The sequence below is a fragment of the Rhinoderma darwinii genome (assembly GCF_050947455.1).
Source record: "Rhinoderma darwinii isolate aRhiDar2 chromosome 5 unlocalized genomic scaffold, aRhiDar2.hap1 SUPER_5_unloc_4, whole genome shotgun sequence".
NCBI classification, from domain to species: Eukaryota; Metazoa; Chordata; class Amphibia; order Anura; family Rhinodermatidae; genus Rhinoderma; species Rhinoderma darwinii.
In genome coordinates, this window is record NW_027461798.1 from 262,469 (window position 1) to 290,246 (window position 27,778).

Below are 27,778 nucleotides of genomic sequence, written 5' to 3' on the forward strand. Positions count from 1 at the left end.
CTCCGCCAGTTATTATTCTGCTCCTCCAGTTATTATTCTGCTCCTCCAGTTATTATTCTGCTCCACCAGTTATTATTCTGCTCCACCAGTTATTATTCTGCTCCTCCAGTTATTATTCTGCTCCTCCAGTTATTATTCTGCTCCTCCAGTTATTATTCTGCTCCACCAGTTATTATTCTGCTCCACCAGTTATTATTCTGCTCCTCCAGTTATTATTCTGCTCCTCCAGTTATTATTCTGCTCCTCCAGTTATTATTCTGCTCCTCCAGTTATTATTCTGCTCCACCAGTTATTATTCTGCTCCTCCAGTTATTATTCTGCTCCTCCAGTTATTATTCTGCTCCACCAGTTATTATTCTGCTCCTCCAGTTATTATTCTGCTCCACCAGTTATTATTCTGCTCCTCCAGTTATTATTCTGCTCCTCCAGTTATTATTCTGCTCCTCCAGTTATTATTCTGCTCCACCAGTTATTATTCTGCTCCTCCAGTTATTATTCTGCTCCTCCAGTTATTATTCTGCTCCACCAGTTATTATTCTGCTCCTCCAGTTATTATTCTGCTCCTCCAGTTATTATTCTGCTCCACCAGTTATTATTCTGCTCCTCCAGTTATTATTCTGCTCCACCAGTTATTATTCTGCTCCACCAGTTATTATTCTGCTCCTCCAGTTATTATTCTGCTCCACCAGTTATTATTCTGCTCCTCCAGTTATTATTCTGCTCCTCCAGTTATTATTCTGCTCCTCCAGTTATTATTCTGCTCCGCCAGTTATTATTCTGCTCCACCAGTTATTATTCTGCTCCTCCAGTTATTATTCTGCTCCTCCAGTTATTATTCTGCTCCACCAGTTATTATTCTGCTCCTCCAGTTATTATTCTGCTCCTCCAGTTATTATTCTGCTCCACCAGTTATTATTCTGCTCCTCCAGTTATTATTCTGCTCCACCAGTTATTATTCTGCTCCTCCAGTTATTATTCTGCTCCACCAGTTATTATTCTGCTCCTCCAGTTATTATTCTGCTCCTCCAGTTATTATTCTGCTCCACCAGTTATTATTCTGCTCCTCCAGTTATTATTCTGCTCCACCAGTTATTATTCTGCTCCTCCAGTTATTATTCTGCTCCACCAGTTATTATTCTGCTCCTCCAGTTATTATTCTGCTCCTCCAGTTATTATTCTGCTCCTCCAGTTATTATTCTGCTCCTCCAGTTATTATTCTGCTCCTCCAGTTATTATTCTGCTCCACCAGTTATTATTCTGCTCCGCCAGTTATTATTCTGCTCCACCAGTTATTATTCTGCTCCTCCAGTTATTATTCTGCTCCACCAGTTATTATTCTGCTCCACCAGTTATTATTCTGCTCCTCCAGTTATTATTCTGCTCCTCCAGTTATTATTCTGCTCCTCCAGTTATTATTCTGCTCCTCCAGTTATTATTCTGCTCCGCCAGTTATTATTCTGCTCCGCCAGTTATTATTCTGCTCCACCAGTTATTATTCTGCTCCACCAGTTATTATTCTGCTCCACCAGTTATTATTCTGCTCCACCAGTTATTATTCTGCTCCTCCAGTTATTATTCTGCTCCGCCAGTTATTATTCTGCTCCTCCAGTTATTATTCTGCTCCGCCAGTTATTATTCTGCTCCTCCAGTTATTATTCTGCTCCTCCAGTTATTATTCTGCTCCGCCATTTATTATTCTGCTCCGCCAGTTATTATTCTGCTCCACCAGTTATTATTCTGCTCCACCAGTTATTATTCTGCTCCTCCAGTTATTATTCTGCTCCGCCATTTATTATTCTGCTCCGCCAGTTATTATTCTGCTCCGCCAGTTATTATTCTGCTCCACCAGTTATTATTCTGCTCCACCAGTTATTATTCTGCTCCACCAGTTATTATTCTGCTCCGCCATTTATTATTCTGCTCCGCCATTGCATAAAAGAATGTAAACAAAGTCTGTTATTAATTGGAATAAGAAATCTGTGGGGTCGGAGAGGCCGAGGGGAACAGCTTGATTGACCTTCTCTACACAAAGTCTCATCATTAGAATTTGACATTAAGGAAAATGTTGTCAAGTAGATCTTAATTGTTTTTCCTGTAGTTTTTTTGGGACACTGGGTCCCCCCTCTTGTCAGGACAGTTCCTTTAATGTGTTGCAGTGGTCCTGGAATATAAGATATATATGTGAAGCTCCCGTTCATAGTGCACAATATGTGTTTAGTAAAAATAGCATTTTTACCTCTCCTCCATGACCACACTTGAGAGTGGGGCCCGTCCTCCAGCTGGACAGGAAACCTTGAACCAATGAAAGGGGAACAGCCACTTCTCCGGTGTGGAGCATGCGAGTTGAAGAGCAGTGAATATCTCAGTCCAGAAGGCCTCCTGGGATGTAAGTCTCCACTAGGAGCAGTGTGGGTATCCTTCCTCACTCCTGCCGCCTGGCCTGCTTTCTCTCACCTCTTGGCTCTGCTTCCTAACTCCGGCCTCTGGGCCCAGCATTCAGTCTCCAGACTTGGCCTCCGACCTCTTGGCTTGGTCTCTAAACTCTGCCTCTGGCCCCTGATTCCCACTGAGCTTGTGACAGGACCCGTATATAAATACTTACAATGCTTTTGACGGCTACCCCTAAACATCTTTAAAATACTATTGAAGAGGAAGTGGCTGTTCCCTTTTGATTGGCTCGAGGTTTCTGTAAGGACAGGCAAAGTCCTTATACTATGGAGAAATCTGTAAGAATTGATGTGCTTCTACTGATGGCGGTAATGGAGATTTACTTTATGTTGTGTGTGAATGATCTGCTCCTGGAGGTGCTACTTCCTGTAATGGCCGCCTCTCCCCACCACCGTTCTTACATGGTCCCAGCATCTTCAGCATCCAGCAACCTCCAACGCCACTGACCCTCTGCTCCGGGTCCTAGTAGGTGTGCGCTCAGACTCTCTCTGCCTGAAAGGGCCAGTGCGCCAGATTATTATCCACCTGGTTTCCCTGCTTATAGAGGGTCCCCCTTTCCTGTACACCTTGCCAGATCTATTAGTGACCCGTGACAGACTGTGAGCGCCTGTCTGCTGTTTGCCCTGATCCTTGTTATTCCAGACCCCACGTACTGTCTATTGATTTTGTACTGCACCTGTTTACATTGGACGTCACAACACAAAGGGAGGCTACTCTGGGGGTAGAGACTTTGGTTTTCCCTGCAGCAAAGTCCAGATTCCCGGTTTAGTGATTAAAGGTTGAAAACCAGGCTTTCCCTTAGACTCCGCTCCCCGGTTTAGTTCTACGTCAAATCCCTTGGCGACAAAGTGGGTTCACACCCCCATCTGATGGCCCCATGACAGATTTATCAACTACGGCCCCTGTGACCGTTAGATTAGGGCATAGACCGTAGTCATGTAACCCTGCTTGAAGTTTTTGACCTGACCCGAGAATTATCTAGGCAACGTGTCCACCATGATCAGCTGTACCAATTGTTACAAAATGTCTCGTCTAAATGCCATCTCCACTCCAGCATCTCCTGTGGCGCCTTCACCACCACTCCAAGCTGCAGCCTTTAGTCCTAGATTGCATCTACCTACTCTCCCCACGCTATGAATGTGGCCCCTGTAGGGTGTCTTTGACTCATTTTGAAGTGATGGCGCAAGAGTTTGCTTCAGACCTGGCCAAGTTGGCCTACATCTTGTCTCTGCTGTCTGATGGGGCCCTAACCGGGGGATCACCTTTATGGGAGCGTATTCTTCTAATCATGAATGATATTCATTACTTGCGACTTTTAAAAAGGTATTTGAAGAACCTGGTCAGCATCATCTGCGGCTTCGTCACTACTCCAGCACTTTCAAGGCATCTCTACTGTTGGGAAATAAGGCATTTAGTTTCGCAGCTTAGGCACAGAATTACAATGGAACAACAAAGCTCTTGTTGCTACATTTTGGGAGGGTCCGGCAGGCCACATCAAGGATGAATTGCAGGTTGGGGAACTGTTGGACAATTTGATATCATTGGCCAATCATAATGATATTCGATGCCGTTAGAGGCAACGTGAGATGGATTGTGCCCGTCTGGTACCCCGAATTGCACCCTCCTTTCAGAGACCTCTTCTAGCCTCCACCTCTACTCATCAGGACGAATCCATGCAGGTGGCCTAAGAAGACGCACTAATAACGGTCTGTACTGTGGCAGTAAGATGCGCTGTCCTAATAATTGTCTGGTGGGACCGGCAAACTTCATTATATGGTCACGGTCTTAGAAATGCTTCTGCTGTCTTTCAGGAATTAGCTCATGCCATTTTCCATGATCTCCTATACAGTTGTGGTTTATTTGGATTACATTCCAGTTTTCTCCCCAGTTCTCTATACCCATCACAAGCGAGTAACGTCTAGGAGAGAATCCTCTAAGCCAGGCGAGAGAAATGTATTTTCGAGAAATCCAGTCTGGCTTTCCGTGACTATATTATCTCTGATCAGAAACTTCAGATGGATCCAACCAAGTTGTCCTCCGTACTTAAGTAGCCATGTCACCAAGGACTCAAAGCCCTTTAGCATCTACTAAAATTTGCCAACTACTATCGACCGGTTATTCCTCATTTCTCTTCTTTGGTGGCACCCATCTTAGATCTCACCAAAATAAGGAGTCAATGCATTTGGACACCTGACGACGCCAATTCAGCTTTTCTCTGTCTCAAACAGAACTTTTGCTCTGCCTCCATCCTGAGCTGGAGGACCGGACCCTAGTGAACCATTTATCCTGGAAGTAGAAGCTTCCTCTGTAGAAGTGGGCGCTGTTATTTCTCATAAAAAAGACAATGGGAAATCTCCTGTGGATTTTCCAAGGCCTTTTCTCCTGCAGTGAAATATTATGGCATCGGAGAGCGCAAACTCGTGGCTATTCATTTGACTCTTGAAGAATGGAGACATTTACTTGAAGGAACACATCATCCCATGACCAGCTATACTGACCAGAAACAATTATTTTATCCACAAACGGCACCTTATCATAATCCTTGTCAAGCATGTTGGGCTCGGGTTCTTCTCACAATTTACTTTGTACCTCCAGTATCGATCAGCTGACAAAAACATCAAGGCCGATGCCTTGTCCTGCTGCTCTGACTCGGAAGATCAGGATCCTGAACCACAGTTCATCCCTGATCCCAGTCGCGTTTTGTCCGACTGGCCGAAATTCGAAATATTCCTGAGGTAAAACCTTTTGTTCCTCTTAGTCAAAGAAAACAAATTCTCCATTGGGGTCATTCCTCAAAGTTTTCTGGATATCCTGCTTTTTGGAAAACGCTCAATGTAATATCTTGTCTTTACTGGTGGCCTTTTCTGTCGTGTAAAATGAAAGATTATATTGCAGCGTTCACCACTTGGGCGCAAAATACATTTTCACACCAAAGACCTGTTGGATTGCTTCATCCTTTGATATGGATTTTATTACTGACTTACCCTCTTCCTGATGTTTGTGCAGTGATCTGGGTTGTAGTTGAGCGTTTCTCGGAGATGGCGCACTTCACTCTGGCTAAACACTTAGCTACTCTTCAACAAAACCCATTTTTCGCCTGCATGGACTTCCTAAGCGTACAGTATCTGATAGCGGAGGGCAGTTCACTTCAAGATTCCTGAGAGCAAGTTGGACTTTATATCTGCCTACCACCCTTTGGCCTTATTCACACGAACGTGTGCGTTTTGTGCGTGTTGCAGGTCCGTGTGTCATCAGTAAATGGTGCGTGGCTACGTGATTTTCACGCATATACCATCCTTATGACACGTGGTTTTGATGTTTAGAAAAATAAATGAAGGAGGTGCTTCCGTGTTCTGCACGTGATTATCACGCACCCATTGAAAAACGCCTAAGTATAGGACATGTCGTGAGTTTTACGCAGCGGACACGCTGCATGAAAATCACGGAATGTCTGAGCGGCCCCATTGACTAACACAGGTCCGTGCGACGTACGGACGTTAAACACATTTGTGTGAATAAGGCCTTAATCTAATGGACAAGTGGAACGGATCAACTTCTCCAGGTATTGGAGAACTTTCTCAGGAATTTTGGGTCCTGTCTTTAAGATGACTGGACGAATCTACTTTCGTGATTTGCCTATTATAATCATACTGGGGAATCCACACAGTCTTCACCTTTTTCTTCTTGGTTTATGTGCAACATCCAAGAATCCCTCTACCAGTTCCATCCCTTTCTGAGGTTCCGGCAGCCAATCTTTCTCATGCTCAATTCTTACACAACAGGTAGAAGGCCAAAAAATCTATTAATAAAGCAGTACCTTGCTTCAAATAAAAATGCAGACCGGAAGAGCAGAATTCCTCCTCAATTCCACCCAGGAGACGAGGTTTAGCTGCCTTTCAAGCACATTCGTTTGAGGACTCCCAGTTTTAAATTTATTCCTCACTTCTTGGGTCCTTATTTTTTTTTTAAACAAATCCAGTCTCCTACAAGGTCTGTCTCCCTCAGTTAAAAATCCCCAATTCTTTTCATGGGTCTCTCCTCAAGCCGCTAGCCCTGATTCCGTATATCCAGGAAGACTCTTACAGTAGAGGTTCCATAGTGTGACTGATCTTACAGTAGAGGTTCCATAGTGTGACTGCTCTTACAGTAGAGGTTCCATAGTGTGACTGATCTTACAGTAGAGGTTCCATAGTGTGACTGATCTTACAGTAGAGGTTCCATAGTGTGACTGATCTTACAGTAGAGGGTCCATAGTGTGACGCATCTTACAGTAGAGGGTCCATAGTGTGACGCATCTTACAGTAGAGGTTCCATAGTGTGACTGCTCTTACAGTAGAGGTTCCATAGTGTGACTGCTCTTACAGTAGAGGTTCCATAGTGTGACTGCTCTTACAGTAGAGGTTCCATAGTGTGACTGATCTTACAGTAGAGGTTCCATAGTGTGACTGCTCTTACAGTAGAGGTTCCATAGTGTGACTGCTCTTACAGTAGAGGTTCCATAGTGTGACCGCTCTTACAATAGAGGTTCTATAGTGTGACCGCTCTTACAGTAGAGGTTCCATAGTATGACCGCTCTTACAGTAAAGGTTCCATAGTGTGACTGCTCTTACAGTAGAGGTTCCATAGTCTGACTGCTCTTACAGTAGAGGCTCCATAGTGTGACCGCTCTTACAGTAGAGGTTTCATAGTGTGACCGCTCTTACAGTAGATGTTCTATAGTGTGACTGATCTTACAGTAGAGGTTCCATAGTGTGACTGCTCTTACAGTAGAGGTTCCATAGTGTGACTGCTCTTACAGTAGATGTTCTATAGTGTGACCGCTCTTACAGTAGAGGTTCCATAGTGTGACTGATCTTACAGTAGAGGTTCCATAGTGTGACTGCTCTTACAGTAGAGGGTCCATAGTGTGACTGCTCTTACAGTAGAGGTTCCATAGTGTGACTGCTCTTACAGTAGAGGTTCCATAGTGTGACTGCTCTTACAGTAGAGGTTCCATAGTGTGACTGCTCTTACAGTAGAGGCTCCATAGTGTGACCGCTCTTACAATAGAGGTTCTATAGTGTGACCGCTCTTACAGTAGAGGTTCCATAGTATGACCGCTCTTACAGTAAAGGTTCCATAGTGTGACTGCTCTTACAGTAGAGGTTCCATAGTCTGACTGCTCTTACAGTAGAGGCTCCATAGTGTGACCGCTCTTACAGTAGAGGTTTCATAGTGTGACCGCTCTTATAGTAGATGTTCTATAGTGTGACCGCTCTTACAGTAGAGGTTCCATAGTGTGACCGCTCTTACAGTAGATGTTCTATAGTGTGACCGCTCTTACAGTAGAGGTTCCATAGTGTGACTGATCTTACAGTAGAGGTTCCATAGTGTGACTGCTCTTACAGTAGAGGGTCCATAGTGTGACTGCTCTTACAGTAGATGTTCTATAGTGTGACCGCTCTTACAGTAGAGGTTCCATAGTGTGACTGCTCTTACAGTAGAGGTTCCATAGTGTGACTGCTCTTACAGTAGAGGTGCCATAGTGTGACTGATCTTACAGTAGAGGTTCCAAAGTGTGACTGATCTTACAGTAGAGGTTCCATAGTGTGACTGCTCTTACAGTAGAGGTTCCATAGTGTGACCGCTCTTACAGTAGAGGTTCCATAGTGTGACCGCTCTTACAGTACAGGTTCCATAGTGTGACTGCTCTTACAGTAGAGGGTCCATAGTGTGACTGATCTTACAGTAGAGGGTCCATAGTGTGACTGATCTTACAGTAGAGGTTCCATAGTGTGACTGCTCTTACAGTAGAGGGTCCATAGTGTGACTGATCTTACAGTAGAGGGTCCATAGTGTGACTGATCTTACAGTAGAGGTTCCATAGTGTGACTGTTCTTACAGTAGAGGTTCCATAGTGTGACTGCTCTTACAGTAGAGGTTCCATAGTGTGACTGATCTTACAGTAGAGGTTCCATAGTGTGACTGATCTTACAGTACAGGTTCCATAGTGTGACTGCTCTTACAGTAGAGGGTCCATAGTGTGACTGATCTTACAGTAGAGGGTCCATAGTGTGACTGATCTTACAGTAGAGGTTCCATAGTGTGACTGCTCTTACAGTAGAGGGTCCATAGTGTGACTGATCTTACAGTAGAGGGTCCATAGTGTGACTGATCTTACAGTAGAGGTTCCATAGTGTGACTGCTCTTACAGTAGAGGTTCCATAGTGTGACTGCTCTTACAGTAGAGGTTCCATAGTGTGACTGATCTTACAGTAGAGGTTCCATAGTGTGACTGATCTTACAGTAGAGGTTCCATAGTGTGACTGCTCTTACAGTAGAGGTTCCATAGTGTGACTGATCTTACAGTAGAGGGTCCATAGTGTGACTCATCTTACAGTAGAGGTTCCATAGTGTGACTGCTCTTACAGTAGAGGTTCCATAGTGTGACTGCTCTTACAGTAGAGGTTCCATAGTGTGACTGCTCTTACAGTAGAGGGTCCATAGTGTGACTGCTCTTACAGTAGAGGTTCCATAGTGTGACTGCTCTTACAGTAGAGGTTCCATAGTGTGACTGCTCTTACAGTAGAGGTTCCATAGTGTGACTGATCTTACAGTAGAGGTTCCATAGTGTGACTGCTCTTACAGTAGAGGTTCCATAGTGTGACCGCTCTTACAATAGAGGCTCCATAGTGTGACTGCTCTTACAGTAGAGGGTCCATAGTGTGACTGCTCTTACAGTAGAGGCTCCATAGTGTGAATGATCTTACAGTAGAGGTTCCATAGTGTGACTGCTCTTACAGTAGAGGTTCCATAGTGTGACCGCTCTTACAGTAGAGGTTTCATAGTGTGACCGCTCTTATAGTAGAGGTTCCATAGTGTGACCGCTCTTACAGTAGATGTTCTATAGTGTGACCGCTCTTACAGTAGAGGTTCCATAGTGTGACTGCTCTTACAGTAGATGTTCTATAGTGTGACCGCTCTTACAGTAGAGGTTCCATAGTGTGACTGCTCTTACAGTAGAGGTTCCATAGTGTGACTGATCTTACAGTAGATGTTCTATAGTGTGACCGCTCTTACAGTAGAGGTTCCATAGTGTGACTGCTCTTACAGTAGAGGTTCCATAGTGTGACTGCTCTTACAGTAGAGGTTCCATAGTGTGACTGATCTTACAGTAGAGGTTCCATAGTGTGACTGCTCTTACAGTAGAGGTTCCATAGTGTGACTGATCTTACAGTAGAGGGTCCATAGTGTGACTCATCTTACAGTAGAGGTTCCATAGTGTGACTGCTCTTACAGTAGAGGTTCCATAGTGTGACTGCTCTTACAGTAGAGGGTCCATAGTGTGACTGCTCTTACAGTAGAGGTTCCATAGTGTGACTGCTCTTACAGTAGAGGTTCCATAGTGTGACTGCTCTTACAGTAGAGGTTCCATAGTGTGACTGCTCTTACAGTAGAGGTTCCATAGTGTGACCGCTCTTACAGTAGAGGTTCCATAGTGTGACTGCTCTTACAGTAGAGGTTCCATAGTGTGACTGATCTTACAGTAGAGGTTCCATAGTGTGACTGATCTTACAGTAGAGGTTCTATAGTGTGACTGCTCTTACAGTAGAGGTTCCATAGTGTGACTGCTCTTACAGTAGAGGTTCCATAGTGTGACTGCTCTTACAGTAGAGGTTCCATAGTGTGACCGCTCTTACAGTAGAGGTTTCATAGTGTGACCGCTCTTATAGTAGAGGTTCCATAGTGTGACCGCTCTTACAGTAGATGTTCTATAGTGTGACCGCTCTTACAGTAGAGGGTCCATAGTGTGACTGATCTTACAGTAGAGGGTCCATAGTGTGACTGATCTTACAGTAGAGGTTCCATAGTGTGACTGCTCTTACAGTAGAGGTTCCATAGTGTGACTGCTCTTACAGTAGAGGTTCCATAGTGTGACTGATCTTACAGTAGAGGTTCCATAGTGTGACTGCTCTTACAGTAGAGGGTCCATAGTGTGACTGCTCTTACAGTAGAGGTTCCATAGTGTGACTGATCTTACAGTAGAGGTTCCATAGTGTGACTGATCTTACAGTAGAGGTTCCATAGTGTGACTGCTCTTACAGTAGAGGTTCCATAGTGTGACTGCTCTTACAGTAGAGGTTCCATAGTGTGACTGCTCTTACAGTAGAGGTTCCATAGTGTGACCGCTCTTACAATAGAGGTTCCGTAGTGTGACCGCTCTTACAGTAGAGGTTCCGTAGTGTGACCGCTCTTACAGTAAAGGTTCCATAGTGTGACTGCTCTTACAGTAGAGGTTCCATAGTCTGACTGCTCTTACAGTAGAGGCTCCATAGTGTGACTGCTCTTACAGTAGAGGGTCCATAGTGTGACTGCTCTTACAGTAGAGGCTCCATAGTGTGACTGATCTTACAGTAGAGGTTCCATAGTGTGACCGCTCTTACAGTAGAGGTTCCATAGTGTGACCGCTCTTACAGTAGAGGTTTCATAGTGTGACCGCTCTTATAGTAGAGGTTCCATAGTGTGACCGCTCTTACAGTAGATGTTCTATAGTGTGACCGCTCTTACAGTAGAGGTTCCATAGTGTGACTGCTCTTACAGTAGATGTTCTATAGTGTGACCGCTCTTACAGTAGAGGTTCCATAGTGTGACTGCTCTTACAGTAGAGGTTCCATAGTGTGACTGCTCTTACAGTAGAGGTTCCATAGTGTGACTGATCTTACAGTAGAGGTTCCATAGTGTGACTGATCTTACAGTAGAGGTTCCATAGTGTGACTGCTCTTACAGTAGAGGTTCCATAGTGTGACTGATCTTACAGTAGAGGGTCCATAGTGTGACTCATCTTACAGTAGAGGTTCCATAGTGTGACTGCTCTTACAGTAGAGGTTCCATAGTGTGACTGCTCTTACAGTAGAGGGTCCATAGTGTGACTGCTCTTACAGTAGAGGTTCCATAGTGTGACTGCTCTTACAGTAGAGGTTCCATAGTGTGACCGCTCTTACAGTAGAGGTTCCATAGTGTGACTGCTCTTACAGTAGAGGTTCCATAGTGTGACTGATCTTACAGTAGAGGTTCTATAGTGTGACTGCTCTTACAGTAGAGGTTCCATAGTGTGACTGCTCTTACAGTAGAGGTTCCATAGTGTGACTGCTCTTACAGTAGAGGCTCCATAGTGTGACTGATCTTACAGTAGAGGCTCCATAGTGTGACTGATCTTACAGTAGAGGCTCCATAGTGTGACTGCTCTTACAGTAGAGGGTCCATAGTGTGACTGCTCTTACAGTAGAGGCTCCATAGTGTGACTGCTCTTACAGTAGATGTTCTATAGTGTGACCGCTCTTACAGTAGAGGTTCCATAGTGTGACTGCTCTTACAGTAGAGGTTCCATAGTGTGACTGCTCTTACCGTAGAGGTTCCATAGTGTGACTGCTCTTACAGTAGAGGCTCCATAGTGTGACTGATCTTACAGTAGAGGCTCCATAGTGTGACTGATCTTACAGTAGAGGCTCCATAGTGTGACTGATCTTACAGTAGAGGCTCCATAGTGTGACTGCTCTTACAGTAGAGGGTCCATAGTGTGACTGCTCTTACAGTAGAGGCTCCATAGTGTGACTGCTCTTACAGTAGATGTTCTATAGTGTGACCGCTCTTACAGTAGAGGTTCCATAGTGTGACTGCTCTTACAGTAGAGGTTCCATAGTGTGACTGCTCTTACAGTAGAGGCTCCATAGTGTGACTGATCTTACAGTAGAGGCTCCATAGTGTGACTGATCTTACAGTAGAGGCTCCATAGTGTGACTGCTCTTACAGTAGAGGGTCCATAGTGTGACTGCTCTTACAGTAGAGGCTCCATAGTGTGACTGCTCTTACAGTAGATGTTCTATAGTGTGACCGCTCTTACAGTAGAGGTTCCATAGTGTGACTGCTCTTACAGTAGAGGCTCCATAGTGTGACTGCTCTTACAGTAGAGGCTCCATAGTGTGACTGCTCTTACAGTAGATGTTCTATAGTGTGACCGCTCTTACAGTAGAGGTTCCATAGTGTGACTGCTCTTACAGTAGAGGTTCCATAGTGTGACTGCTCTTACCGTAGAGGTTCCATAGTGTGACTGATCTTACAGTAGAGGTTCCATAGTGTGACTGATCTTACAGTAGAGGTTCCATAGTGTGACCGCTCTTACAATAGAGGTTCTATAGTGTGACCGCTCTTACAGTAGAGGTTCCATAGTGTGACTGATCTTACAGTAGAGGCTCCATAGTGTGACCGCTCTTACAGTAAAGGTTCCATAGTGTGACTGGTCTTACAGTAGAGGTTCCATAGTCTGACTGCTCTTACAGTAGAGGCTCCATAGTGTGACTGATCTTACAGTAGAGGCTCCATAGTGTGACCGCTCTTACAGTAGAGGTTTCATAGTGTGACCGCTCTTATAGTAGAGGTTTCACAGTGTGACTGCTCTTACAGTAGATGTTCTATAGTGTGACCGCTCTTACAGTAGAGGTTCCATAGTGTGACTGCTCTTACAGTAGAGGTTCCATAGTGTGACTGCTCTTACAGTAGAGGGTCCATAGTGTGACTGCTCTTACAGTAGAGGTTCCATAGTGTGACTGCTCTTACAGTAGAGGTTCCATAGTGTGACTGATCTTACAGTAGAGGTTCCATAGTGTGACTGCTCTTACAGTAGAGGTTCCATAGTGTGACTGCTCTTACAGTAGAGGTTCCATAGTGTGACCGCTCTTACAATAGAGGTTCTATAGTGTGACCGCTCTTACAGTAGAGGTTCCATAGTATGACCGCTCTTACAGTAAAGGTTCCATAGTGTGACTGCTCTTACAGTAGAGGTTCCATAGTCTGACTGCTCTTACAGTAGAGGCTCCATAGTGTGACCGCTCTTACAGTAGAGGTTTCATAGTGTGACCGCTCTTATAGTAGAGGTTCCATAGTGTGACCGCTCTTACAGTAGATGTTCTATAGTGTGACCGCTCTTACAGTAGAGGTTCCATAGTGTGACTGCTCTTACAGTAGATGTTCTATAGTGTGACCGCTCTTACAGTAGAGGTTCCATAGTGTGACCGATCTTACAGTAGAGGTTCCATAGTGTGACTGCTCTTACAGTAGAGGGTCCATAGTGTGACTGCTCTTACAGTAGAGGTTCCATAGTCTGACTGCTCTTACAGTAGAGGCTCCATAGTGTGACCGCTCTTACAGTAGAGGTTTCATAGTGTGACCGCTCTTATAGTAGAGGTTCCATAGTGTGACCGCTCTTACAGTAGATGTTCTATAGTGTGACCGCTCTTACAGTAGAGGTTCCATAGTGTGACTGCTCTTACAGTAGATGTTCTATAGTGTGACCGCTCTTACAGTAGAGGTTCCATAGTGTGACCGATCTTACAGTAGAGGTTCCATAGTGTGACTGCTCTTACAGTAGAGGGTCCATAGTGTGACTGCTCTTACAGTAGAGGTTCCATAGTGTGACTGCTCTTACAGTAGAGGTTCCATAGTGTGACTGCTCTTACAGTAGAGGTTCCATAGTGTGACTGCTCTTACAGTAGAGGTTCCATAGTGTGACCGCTCTTACAGTAAAGGTTCCATAGTGTGACTGCTCTTACAGTAGAGGTTCCATAGTCTGACTGCTCTTACAGTAGAGGCTCCATAGTGTGACCGCTCTTACAGTAGAGGTTTCATAGTGTGACCGCTCTTATAGTAGAGGTTCCATAGTGTGACCGCTCTTACAGTAGATGTTCTATAGTGTGACCGCTCTTACAGTAGAGGTTCCATAGTGTGACTGCTCTTACAGTAGATGTTCTATAGTGTGACCGCTCTTACAGTAGAGGTTCCATAGTGTGACTGCTCTTACAGTAGATGTTCTATAGTGTGACCGCTCTTACAGTAGAGGTTCCATAGTGTGACTGCTCTTACAGTAGAGGTTCCATAGTGTGACTGCTCTTACAGTAGAGGTGCCATAGTGTGACTGATCTTACAGTAGAGGTTCCAAAGTGTGACTGATCTTACAGTAGAGGTTCCATAGTGTGACTGCTCTTACAGTAGAGGTTCCATAGTGTGACCGCTCTTACAGTAGAGGTTCCATAGTGTGACCGCTCTTACAGTACAGGTTCCATAGTGTGACTGCTCTTACAGTAGAGGGTCCATAGTGTGACTGATCTTACAGTAGAGGGTCCATAGTGTGACTGATCTTACAGTAGAGGTTCCATAGTGTGACTGCTCTTACAGTAGAGGGTCCATAGTGTGACTGATCTTACAGTAGAGGGTCCATAGTGTGACTGATCTTACAGTAGAGGTTCCATAGTGTGACTGTTCTTACAGTAGAGGTTCCATAGTGTGACTGCTCTTACAGTAGAGGTTCCATAGTGTGACTGATCTTACAGTAGAGGTTCCATAGTGTGACTGATCTTACAGTACAGGTTCCATAGTGTGACTGCTCTTACAGTAGAGGGTCCATAGTGTGACTGATCTTACAGTAGAGGGTCCATAGTGTGACTGATCTTACAGTAGAGGTTCCATAGTGTGACTGCTCTTACAGTAGAGGGTCCATAGTGTGACTGATCTTACAGTAGAGGGTCCATAGTGTGACTGATCTTACAGTAGAGGTTCCATAGTGTGACTGCTCTTACAGTAGAGGTTCCATAGTGTGACTGCTCTTACAGTAGAGGTTCCATAGTGTGACTGATCTTACAGTAGAGGTTCCATAGTGTGACTGATCTTACAGTAGAGGTTCCATAGTGTGACTGCTCTTACAGTAGAGGTTCCATAGTGTGACTGATCTTACAGTAGAGGGTCCATAGTGTGACTCATCTTACAGTAGAGGTTCCATAGTGTGACTGCTCTTACAGTAGAGGTTCCATAGTGTGACTGCTCTTACAGTAGAGGGTCCATAGTGTGACTGCTCTTACAGTAGAGGTTCCATAGTGTGACTGCTCTTACAGTAGAGGTTCCATAGTGTGACTGCTCTTACAGTAGAGGTTCCATAGTGTGACTGATCTTACAGTAGAGGTTCCATAGTGTGACTGCTCTTACAGTAGAGGTTCCATAGTGTGACCGCTCTTACAATAGAGGCTCCATAGTGTGACTGCTCTTACAGTAGAGGGTCCATAGTGTGACTGCTCTTACAGTAGAGGCTCCATAGTGTGACTGATCTTACAGTAGAGGTTCCATAGTGTGACTGCTCTTACAGTAGAGGTTCCATAGTGTGACCGCTCTTACAGTAGAGGTTTCATAGTGTGACCGCTCTTATAGTAGAGGTTCCATAGTGTGACCGCTCTTACAGTAGATGTTCTATAGTGTGACCGCTCTTACAGTAGAGGTTCCATAGTGTGACTGCTCTTACAGTAGATGTTCTATAGTGTGACCGCTCTTACAGTAGAGGTTCCATAGTGTGACTGATCTTACAGTAGAGGTTCCATAGTGTGACTGATCTTACAGTAGATGTTCTATAGTGTGACCGCTCTTACAGTAGAGGTTCCATAGTGTGACTGCTCTTACAGTAGAGGTTCCATAGTGTGACTGCTCTTACAGTAGAGGTTCCATAGTGTGACTGATCTTACAGTAGAGGTTCCATAGTGTGACTGCTCTTACAGTAGAGGTTCCATAGTGTGACTGATCTTACAGTAGAGGGTCCATAGTGTGACTCATCTTACAGTAGAGGTTCCATAGTGTGACTGCTCTTACAGTAGAGGTTCCATAGTGTGACTGCTCTTACAGTAGAGGGTCCATAGTGTGACTGCTCTTACAGTAGAGGTTCCATAGTGTGACTGCTCTTACAGTAGAGGTTCCATAGTGTGACTGCTCTTACAGTAGAGGTTCCATAGTGTGACTGCTCTTACAGTAGAGGTTCCATAGTGTGACCGCTCTTACAGTAGAGGTTCCATAGTGTGACTGCTCTTACAGTAGAGGTTCCATAGTGTGACTGATCTTACAGTAGAGGTTCCATAGTGTGACTGATCTTACAGTAGAGGTTCTATAGTGTGACTGCTCTTACAGTAGAGGTTCCATAGTGTGACTGCTCTTACAGTAGAGGTTCCATAGTGTGACTGCTCTTACAGTAGAGGTTCCATAGTGTGACCGCTCTTACAGTAGAGGTTTCATAGTGTGACCGCTCTTATAGTAGAGGTTCCATAGTGTGACCGCTCTTACAGTAGATGTTCTATAGTGTGACCGCTCTTACAGTAGAGGGTCCATAGTGTGACTGATCTTACAGTAGAGGGTCCATAGTGTGACTGATCTTACAGTAGAGGTTCCATAGTGTGACTGCTCTTACAGTAGAGGTTCCATAGTGTGACTGCTCTTACAGTAGAGGTTCCATAGTGTGACTGATCTTACAGTAGAGGTTCCATAGTGTGACTGCTCTTACAGTAGAGGGTCCATAGTGTGACTGCTCTTACAGTAGAGGTTCCATAGTGTGACTGATCTTACAGTAGAGGTTCCATAGTGTGACTGATCTTACAGTAGAGGTTCCATAGTGTGACTGCTCTTACAGTAGAGGTTCCATAGTGTGACTGCTCTTACAGTAGAGGTTCCATAGTGTGACTGCTCTTACAGTAGAGGTTCCGTAGTGGGACCGCTCTTACAATAGAGGTTCCGTAGTGTGACCGCTCTTACAGTAGAGGTTCCGTAGTGTGACCGCTCTTACAGTAAAGGTTCCATAGTGTGACTGCTCTTACAGTAGAGGCTCCATAGTGTGACTGATCTTACAGTAGAGGTTCCATAGTGTGACCGCTCTTACAGTAGAGGTTCCATAGTGTGACCGCTCTTACAGTAGAGGTTTCATAGTGTGACCGCTCTTATAGTAGAGGTTCCATAGTGTGACCGCTCTTACAGTAGATGTTCTATAGTGTGACCGCTCTTACAGTAGAGGTTCCATAGTGTGACTGCTCTTACAGTAGATGTTCTATAGTGTGACCGCTCTTACAGTAGAGGTTCCATAGTGTGACTGCTCTTACAGTAGAGGTTCCATAGTGTGACTGCTCTTACAGTAGAGGTTCCATAGTGTGACTGATCTTACAGTAGAGGTTCCATAGTGTGACTGATCTTACAGTAGAGGTTCCATAGTGTGACTGCTCTTACAGTAGAGGTTCCATAGTGTGACTGATCTTACAGTAGAGGGTCCATAGTGTGACTCATCTTACAGTAGAGGTTCCATAGTGTGACTGCTCTTACAGTAGAGGGTCCATAGTGTGACTGCTCTTACAGTAGAGGTTCCATAGTGTGACTGCTCTTACAGTAGAGGTTCCATAGTGTGACCGCTCTTACAGTAGAGGTTCCATAGTGTGACTGCTCTTACAGTAGAGGTTCCATAGTGTGACTGATCTTACAGTAGAGGTTCTATAGTGTGACTGCTCTTACAGTAGAGGTTCCATAGTGTGACTGCTCTTACAGTAGAGGTTCCATAGTGTGACTGCTCTTACAGTAGAGGCTCCATAGTGTGACTGATCTTACAGTAGAGGCTCCATAGTGTGACTGATCTTACAGTAGAGGCTCCATAGTGTGACTGATCTTACAGTAGAGGCTCCATAGTGTGACTGCTCTTACAGTAGAGGCTCCATAGTGTGACTGCTCTTACAGTAGAGGCTCCATAGTGTGACCGCTCTTACAGTAGATGTTCTATAGTGTGACCGCTCTTACAGTAGAGGTTCCATAGTGTGACTGCTCTTACAGTAGAGGTTCCATAGTGTGACTGCTCTTACAGTAGAGGTTCCATAGTGTGACTGATCTTACAGTAGAGGTTCCATAGTGTGACTGATCTTACAGTAGAGGTTCCATAGTGTGACCGCTCTTACAATAGAGGTTCTATAGTGTGACCGCTCTTACAGTAGAGGTTCCATAGTGTGACCGATCTTACAGTAGAGGTTCCATAGTGTGACCGCTCTTACAATAGAGGTTCTATAGTGTGACCGCTCTTACAGTAAAGGTTCCATAGTGTGACTGGTCTTACAGTAGAGGTTCCATAGTCTGACTGCTCTTACAGTAGAGGCTCCATAGTGTGACTGATCTTACAGTAGAGGCTCCATAGTGTGACCGCTCTTACAGTAGAGGTTTCATAGTGTGACCGCTCTTATAGTAGAGGTTTCATAGTGTGACTGCTCTTACAGTAGATGTTCTATAGTGTGACCGCTCTTACAGTAGAGGTTCCATAGTGTGACTGCTCTTACAGTAGAGGTTCCATAGTGTGACTGCTCTTACAGTAGAGGGTCCATAGTGTGACTGCTCTTACAGTAGAGGTTCCATAGTGTGACTGCTCTTACAGTAGAGGTTCCATAGTGTGACTGCTCTTACAGTAGAGGTTCCATAGTGTGACTGATCTTACAGTAGAGGTTCCATAGTGTGACTGATCTTACAGTAGAGGTTCTATAGTGTGACTGCTCTTACAGTAGAGGTTCCATAGTGTGACTGCTCTTACAGTAGAGGTTCCATAGTGTGACCGCTCTTACAGTAGAGGTTCCATAGTGTGACCGCTCTTACAGTAGAGGTTTCATAGTGTGACCGCTCTTATAGTAGAGGTTCCATAGTGTGACCGCTCTTACAGTAGATGTTCTATAGTGTGACCGCTCTTACAGTAGAGGTTCCATAGTGTGACTGCTCTTACAGTAGAGGTTCCATAGTGTGACTGCTCTTACAGTAGAGGCTCCATAGTGTGACTGCTCTTACAGTAGAGGTTCCATAGTGTGACTGCTCTTACAGTAGAGGATCCATAGTGTGACTGCTCTTACAGTAGAGGTTCCATAGTGTGACTGATCTTACAGTAGAGGTTCCATAGTGTGACTGATCTTACAGTAGAGGTTCCATAGTGTGACTGATCTTACAGTAGAGGTTCCATAGTGTGACTGCTCTTACAGTAGAGGTTCCATAGTATGACCGCTCTTACAGTAAAGGTTCCATAGTGTGACCGGTCTTACAGTAGAGGTTCCATAGTGTGACCGCTCTTACAGTAGAGGTTCCATAGTGTGACTGCTCTTACAGTAGATGTTCTATAGTGTGACCGCTCTTACAGTAGAGGTTCCATAGTGTGACTGCTCTTACAGTAGAGGTTCCATAGTGTGACTGCTCTTACAGTAGAGGTTCCATAGTGTGACTGATCTTACAGTAGAGGTTCCATAGTGTGACTGCTCTTACAGTAGAGGTTCCATAGTGTGACTGATCTTACAGTAGAGGGTCCATAGTGTGACTCATCTTACAGTAGAGGTTCCATAGTGTGACTGCTCTTACAGTAGAGGTTCCATAGTGTGACTGCTCTTACAGTAGAGGGTCCATAGTGTGACTGCTCTTACAGTAGAGGTTCCATAGTGTGACTGCTCTTACAGTAGAGGTTCCATAGTGTGACTGCTCTTACAGTAGAGGTTCCATAGTGTGACCGCTCTTACAGTAGAGGTTCCATAGTGTGACCGCTCTTACAGTAGAGGTTCCATAGTGTGACCGATCTTACAGTAGAGGTTCCATAGTGTGACTGATCTTACAGTAGAGGTTCTATAGTGTGACTGCTCTTACAGTAGAGGTTCCATAGTGTGACTGCTCTTACAGTAGAGGTTCCATAGTGTGACTGCTCTTACAGTAGAGGCTCCATAGTGTGACTGATCTTACAGTAGAGGCTCCATAGTGTGACTGATCTTACAGTAGAGGCTCCATAGTGTGACTGATCTTACAGTAGAGGCTCCATAGTGTGACTGCTCTTACAGTAGAGGCTCCATAGTGTGACTGCTCTTACAGTAGAGGTTCCATAGTGTGACCGATCTTATAGTAGAGGTTCCATAGTGTGACCGCTCTTACAGTAGATGTTCTATAGTGTGACCGCTCTTACAGTAGAGGTTCCATAGTGTGACCGCTCTTACAGTAGAGGTTCCATAGTGTGACTGCTCTTACAGTAGAGGTTCCATAGTGTGACTGATCTTACAGTAGAGGTTCCATAGTGTGACTGATCTTACAGTAGAGGTTCCATAGTGTGACCGCTCTTACAATAGAGGTTCTATAGTGTGACCGCTCTTACAGTAGAGGTTCCATAGTGTGACCGCTCTTACAATAGAGGTTCTATAGTGTGACCGCTCTTACAGTAAAGGTTCCATAGTGTGACCGGTCTTACAGTAGAGGTTCCATAGTCTGACTGCTCTTACAGTAGAGGCTCCATAGTGTGACTGATCTTACAGTAGAGGTTTCATAGTGTGACCGCTCTTATAGTAGAGGTTTCATAGTGTGACTGCTCTTACAGTAGAGGCTCCATAGTGTGACTGCTCTTACAGTAGAGGTTCCATAGTGTGACCGCTCTTACAATAGAGGTTCTATAGTGTGACCGCTCTTACAGTAAAGGTTCCATAGTGTGACCGGTCTTACAGTAGAGGCTCCATAGTGTGACTGCTCTTACAGTAGGGGGTTTCATAGTGTGACTGATCTTACAGTAGAGGCTCCATAGTGTGACTGCTCTTACAGTAGATGTTCTATAGTGTGACCGATCTTACAGTAGAGGTTCCATAGTGTGACTGCTCTTACAGTAGAGGTTCCATAGTGTGACTGCTCTTACAGTAGAGGGTCCATAGTGTGACTGCTCTTACAGTAGAGGTTCCATAGTGTGACTGCTCTTACAGTAGAGGTTCCATAGTGTGACTGCTCTTACAGTAGAGGTTCCATAGTGTGACTGATCTTACAGTAGAGGTTCCATAGTGTGACTGATCTTACAGTAGAGGTTCCATAGTGTGACTGATCTTACAGTAGAGGTTCTATAGTGTGACTGCTCTTACAGTAGAGGTTCCATAGTGTGACTGCTCTTACAGTAGAGGTTCCATAGTGTGACTGCTCTTACAGTAGAGGTTCCATAGTGTGACCGCTCTTACAGTAGAGGTTTCATAGTGTGGCCGCTCTTATAGTAGAGGTTCCATAGTGTGACCGCTCTTACAGTAGATGTTCTATAGTGTGACCGCTCTTACAGTAGAGGTTCCATAGTGTGACTGCTCTTACAGTAGAGGTTCCATAGTGTGACTGCTCTTACAGTAGAGGCTCCATAGTGTGACTGCTCTTACAGTAGAGGTTCCATAGTGTGACTGCTCTTACAGTAGAGGATCCATAGTGTGACTGCTCTTACAGTAGAGGTTCCATAGTGTGACTGATCTTACAGTAGAGGTTCCATAGTGTGACTGATCTTACAGTAGAGGTTCCATAGTGTGACTGATCTTACAGTAGAGGTTCCATAGTGTGACTGCTCTTACAGTAGAGGTTCCATAGTATGACCGCTCTTACAGTAAAGGTTCCATAGTGTGACCGGTCTTACAGTAGAGGTTCCATAGTCTGACTGCTCTTACAGTAGAGGCTCCATAGTGTGACCGCTCTTACAGTAGAGGTTTCATAGTGTGACCGCTCTTATAGTAGAGGTTCCATAGTGTGACCGCTCTTACAGTAGATGTTCTATAGTGTGACTGATCTTACAGTAGAGGCTCCATAGTGTGACTGCTCTTACAGTAGAGGTTCCATAGTGTGACTGATCTTACAGTAGAGGTTCCATAGTGTGACTGCTCTTACAGTAGAGGTTCCATAGTGTGACTGCTCTTACAGTAGAGGGTCCATAGTGTGACTGCTCTTACAGTAGAGGTTCCATAGTGTGACTGCTCTTACAGTAGAGGCTCCATAGTGTGACCGCTCTTACAGTAGAGGTTCCATAGTGTGACCGCTCTTACAGTAGGGGGTTCCATAGTGTGACTGTTCTTACAGTAGAGGTTCCATAGCGTGACCGCTCTTACAGTAGAGGCTCCATAGTGTGACCGCTCTTACAGTAGAGGTTCCATAGTGTGACCGCTCTTACAGTAGAGGCTCCATAGTGTGACCGCTCTTACAGTAGAGGTTCCATAGTGTGACTGATCTTACAGTAGAGGCTCCATAGTGTGACTGATCTTACAGTAGAGGCTCCATAGTGTGACTGCTCTTACAGTAAAGGTTCCATAGTGTGACTTTTCTTACAGTAGAGGCTCCATAGTGTGACCGCTCTTACAGTAGAGGTTCCATAGTGTGACCGCTCTTACAGTAGAGGCTCCATAGTGTGACTGCTCTTACAGTAGAGGTTCCATAGTGTGACTGCTCTTACAGTAGAGGCTCCATAGTGTGACTGCTCTTACAGTAGAGGCTCCATAGTGTGACTGCTCTTACAGTAGAGGTTCCATAGTGTGACTGCTCTTACAGTAGAGGCTCCATAGTGTGACTGCTCTTACAGTAGAGGCTCCATAGTGTGACTGCTCTTACAGTAGAGGTTCTATAGTGTGACCGCTCTTACAGTAGAGGCTCCATAGTGTGACTGCTCTTACAGTAGAGGTTCCATAGTGTGACTGCTCTTACAGTAGAGGGTCCATAGTGTGACTGATCTTACAGTAGAGGCTCCATAGTGTGACTGCTCTTACAGTAGGGGGTTCCGTAGTGTGACTGATCTTACAGTAGAGGCTCCATAGTGTGACTGCTCTTACAGTAGAGGTTCCATAGTGTGACTGCTCTTACAGTAGGGGGTTCCATAGTGTGACTGCTCTTACAGTAGAGGTTCCATAGTGTGACTGCTCTTACAGTAGAGGGTTCCATAGTGTGACTGTTCTTACAGTAGAGGCTCCATAGTGTGACTGCTCTTACAGTAGAGGTTCCATAGTGTGACTGCTCTTACAGTAGAGGTTCCATAGTGTGACTGCTCTTACAGTAGAGGCTCCATAGTGTGACTGCTCTTACAGTAGAGGTTCCATAGTGTGACTTTTCTTACAGTAGAGGTTCCATAGTGTGACTGCTCTTACAGTAGAGGTTCCATAGTGTGACTGCTCTTACAGTAGAGGTTCCATAGTGTGACTGCTCTTACAGTAGAGGCTCCATAGTGTGACTGCTCTTACAGTAGAGGTTACATAGTGTGATTGTTCTCACAGTAGAGGCTCCATAGTGTGACTGATCTTACAGTAGAGGCGCCATAGTGTGACCGCTCTTACAGTAGAGGCTCCATAGTGTGACTGCTCTTACAGTAGAGGTTCCATAGTGTGACTGCTCTTACAGTAGGAGGCTCCATAGTGTGACTGCTCTTACAGTAGAGGCTCCATAGTGTGACTGCTCTTACAGTAGGAGGTTCCATAGTGTGACTGATCTTACAGTAGAGGTTCCATAGTGTGACTTTTCTTACAGTAGAGGTTCCATAGTGTGACTGCTCTTACAGTAGAGGCTCCATAGTGTGACTGCTCTTACAGTAGAGGTTCCATAGTGTGACTGCTCTTACAGTAGAGGTTCCATAGTGTGACTGCTCTTACAGTAGAGGCTCCATAGTGTGACTGCTCTTACAGTAGAGGTTCCATAGTGTGACTTTTCTTACAGTAGAGGCTCCATAGTGTGACCGTTCTTACAGTAGAGGTTTCATAGTGTGACCGCTCTTATAGTAGAGGTTCCATAGTGTGACCGCTCTTACAGTAGATGTTCTATAGTGTGACTGATCTTACAGTAGAGGCTCCATAGTGTGACTGCTCTTACAGTAGAGGTTCCATAGTGTGACTGATCTTACAGTAGAGGTTCCATAGTGTGACTGCTCTTACAGTAGAGGTTCCATAGTGTGACTGCTCTTACAGTAGAGGCTCCATAGTGTGACTGCTCTTACAGTAGAGGTTCCATAGTGTGACTGCTCTTACAGTAGAGGCTCCATAGTGTGACTGCTCTTACAGTAGAGGCTCCATAGTGTGACTGCTCTTACAGTAGAGGTTCTATAGTGTGACCGCTCTTACAGTAGAGGCTCCATAGTGTGACTGCTCTTACAGTAGAGGTTCCATAGTGTGACTGCTCTTACAGTAGAGGGTCCATAGTGTGACTGATCTTACAGTAGAGGCTCCATAGTGTGACTGCTCTTACAGTAGGGGGTTCCATAGTGTGACTGATCTTACAGTAGAGGCTCCATAGTGTGACTGCTCTTACAGTAGAGGTTCCATAGTGTGACTGCTCTTACAGTAGGGGGTTCCATAGTGTGACTGCTCTTACAGTAGAGGTTCCATAGTGTGACTGCTCTTACAGTAGAGGGTTCCATAGTGTGACTGTTCTTACAGTAGAGGCTCCATAGTGTGACTGCTCTTACAGTAGAGGTTCCATAGTGTGACTGCTCTTACAGTAGAGGTTCCATAGTGTGACTGCTCTTACAGTAGAGGCTCCATAGTGTGACTGCTCTTACAGTAGAGGTTCCATAGTGTGACTTTTCTTACAGTAGAGGTTCCATAGTGTGACTGCTCTTACAGTAGAGGTTCCATAGTGTGACTGCTCTTACAGTAGAGGTTCCATAGTGTGACTGCTCTTACAGTAGAGGCTCCATAGTGTGACTGCTCTTACAGTAGAGGTTACATAGTGTGATTGTTCTCACAGTAGAGGCTCCATAGTGTGACTGATCTTACAGTAGAGGCGCCATAGTGTGACCGCTCTTACAGTAGAGGCTCCATAGTGTGACTGCTCTTACAGTAGAGGTTCCATAGTGTGACTGCTCTTACAGTAGGAGGCTCCATAGTGTGACTGCTCTTACAGTAGAGGCTCCATAGTGTGACCGCTCTTACAGTAGAGGCTCCATAGTGTGACTGCTCTTACAGTAGGAGGTTCCATAGTGTGACTGATCTTACAGTAGAGGTTCCATAGTGTGACTTTTCTTACAGTAGAGGTTCCATAGTGTGACTGCTCTTACAGTAGAGGCTCCATAGTGTGACTGCTCTTACAGTAGAGGTTCCATAGTGTGACTGCTCTTACAGTAGAGGCTCCATAGTGTGACCGCTCTTACAGTAGAGGCTCCATAGTGTGACTGCTCTTACAGTAGAGGTTCCATAGTGTGACTTTTCTTACAGTAGAGGCTCCATAGTGTGACCGCTCTTACAGTAGAGGTTCCATAGTGTGACCGCTCTTACAGTAGATGTTCTATAGTGTGACTGATCTTACAGTAGAGGCTCCATAGTGTGACTGCTCTTACAGTAGAGGTTCCATAGTGTGACTGCTCTTACAGTAGAGGTTCCATAGTGTGACTGCTCTTACAGTAGAGGTTCCATAGTGTGACTGCTCTTACAGTAGAGGCTCCATAGTGTGACCGCTCTTACAGTAGAGGTTCCATAGTGTGACCGCTCTTACAGTAGGGGGTTCCATAGTGTGACTGTTCTTACAGTAGAGGTTCCATAGCGTGACCGCTCTTACAGTAGAGGCTCCATAGTGTGACCGCTCTTACAGTAGAGGTTCCATAGTGTGACCGCTCTTACAGTAGAGGCTCCATAGTGTGACCGCTCTTACAGTAGAGGTTCCATAGTGTGACTGATCTTACAGTAGAGGCTCCATAGTGTGACTGATCTTACAGTAGAGGCTCCATAGTGTGACTGCTCTTACAGTAAAGGTTCCATAGTGTGACTTTTCTTACAGTAGAGGCTCCATAGTGTGACCGCTCTTACAGTAGAGGTTCCATAGTGTGACCGCTCTTACAGTAGAGGCTCCATAGTGTGACTGCTCTTACAGTAGAGGTTCCATAGTGTGACTGCTCTTACAGTAGAGGCTCCATAGTGTGACTGCTCTTACAGTAGAGGCTCCATAGTGTGACTGCTCTTACAGTAGAGGTTCCATAGTGTGACTGCTCTTACAGTAGAGGCTCCATAGTGTGACTGCTCTTACAGTAGAGGCTCCATAGTGTGACTGCTCTTACAGTAGAGGTTCTATAGTGTGACCGCTCTTACAGTAGAGGCTCCATAGTGTGACTGCTCTTACAGTAGAGGTTCCATAGTGTGACTGCTCTTACAGTAGAGGGTCCATAGTGTGACTGATCTTACAGTAGAGGCTCCATAGTGTGACTGCTCTTACAGTAGGGGGTTCCATAGTGTGACTGATCTTACAGTAGAGGCTCCATAGTGTGACTGCTCTTACAGTAGAGGTTCCATAGTGTGACTGCTCTTACAGTAGGGGGTTCCATAGTGTGACTGCTCTTACAGTAGAGGTTCCATAGTGTGACTGCTCTTACAGTAGAGGGTTCCATAGTGTGACTGTTCTTACAGTAGAGGCTCCATAGTGTGACTGCTCTTACAGTAGAGGTTCCATAGTGTGACTGCTCTTACAGTAGAGGTTCCATAGTGTGACTGCTCTTACAGTAGAGGCTCCATAGTGTGACTGCTCTTACAGTAGAGGTTCCATAGTGTGACTTTTCTTACAGTAGAGGTTCCATAGTGTGACTGCTCTTACAGTAGAGGTTCCATAGTGTGACTGCTCTTACAGTAGAGGTTCCATAGTGTGACTGCTCTTACAGTAGAGGCTCCATAGTGTGACTGCTCTTACAGTAGAGGTTACATAGTGTGATTGTTCTCACAGTAGAGGCTCCATAGTGTGACTGATCTTACAGTAGAGGCGCCATAGTGTGACCGCTCTTACAGTAGAGGCTCCATAGTGTGACTGCTCTTACAGTAGAGGTTCCATAGTGTGACTGCTCTTACAGTAGGAGGCTCCATAGTGTGACTGCTCTTACAGTAGAGGCTCCATAGTGTGACTGCTCTTACAGTAGGAGGTTCCATAGTGTGACTGATCTTACAGTAGAGGTTCCATAGTGTGACTTTTCTTACAGTAGAGGTTCCATAGTGTGACTGCTCTTACAGTAGAGGCTCCATAGTGTGACTGCTCTTACAGTAGAGGTTCCATAGTGTGACTGCTCTTACAGTAGAGGTTCCATAGTGTGACTGCTCTTACAGTAGAGGCTCCATAGTGTGACTGCTCTTACAGTAGAGGTTCCATAGTGTGACTTTTCTTACAGTAGAGGCTCCATAGTGTGACCGTTCTTACAGTAGAGGTTTCATAGTGTGACCGCTCTTATAGTAGAGGTTCCATAGTGTGACCGCTCTTACAGTAGATGTTCTATAGTGTGACTGATCTTACAGTAGAGGCTCCATAGTGTGACTGCTCTTACAGTAGAGGTTCCATAGTGTGACTGATCTTACAGTAGAGGTTCCATAGTGTGACTGCTCTTACAGTAGAGGTTCCATAGTGTGACTGCTCTTACAGTAGAGGCTCCATAGTGTGACTGCTCTTACAGTAGAGGTTCCATAGTGTGACTGCTCTTACATTAGAGGCTCCATAGTGTGACTGCTCTTACAGTAGAGGCTCCATAGTGTGACTGCTCTTACAGTAGAGGTTCTATAGTGTGACCGCTCTTACAGTAGAGGCTCCATAGTGTGACTGCTCTTACAGTAGAGGTTCCATAGTGTGACTGCTCTTACAGTAGAGGGTCCATAGTGTGACTGATCTTACAGTAGAGGCTCCATAGTGTGACTGCTCTTACAGTAGGGGGTTCCATAGTGTGACTGATCTTACAGTAGAGGCTCCATAGTGTGACTGCTCTTACAGTAGAGGTTCCATAGTGTGACTG

At 45.1% G+C, this 27,778-nt stretch overlaps 1 protein-coding gene across 1 annotated transcript in view; it reads left to right on the forward strand.

Moving 5' to 3' along the window:
* LOC142692704 (transforming growth factor beta-1-induced transcript 1 protein-like) overlaps window positions 1-27,778 on the forward strand; it is a gene marked incomplete at its 3' end in the record, with an annotated part of 78,390 nt that overhangs the window by 29,080 nt on the left and 21,532 nt on the right. The gene's annotated exons all lie outside the window — the stretch shown is intronic.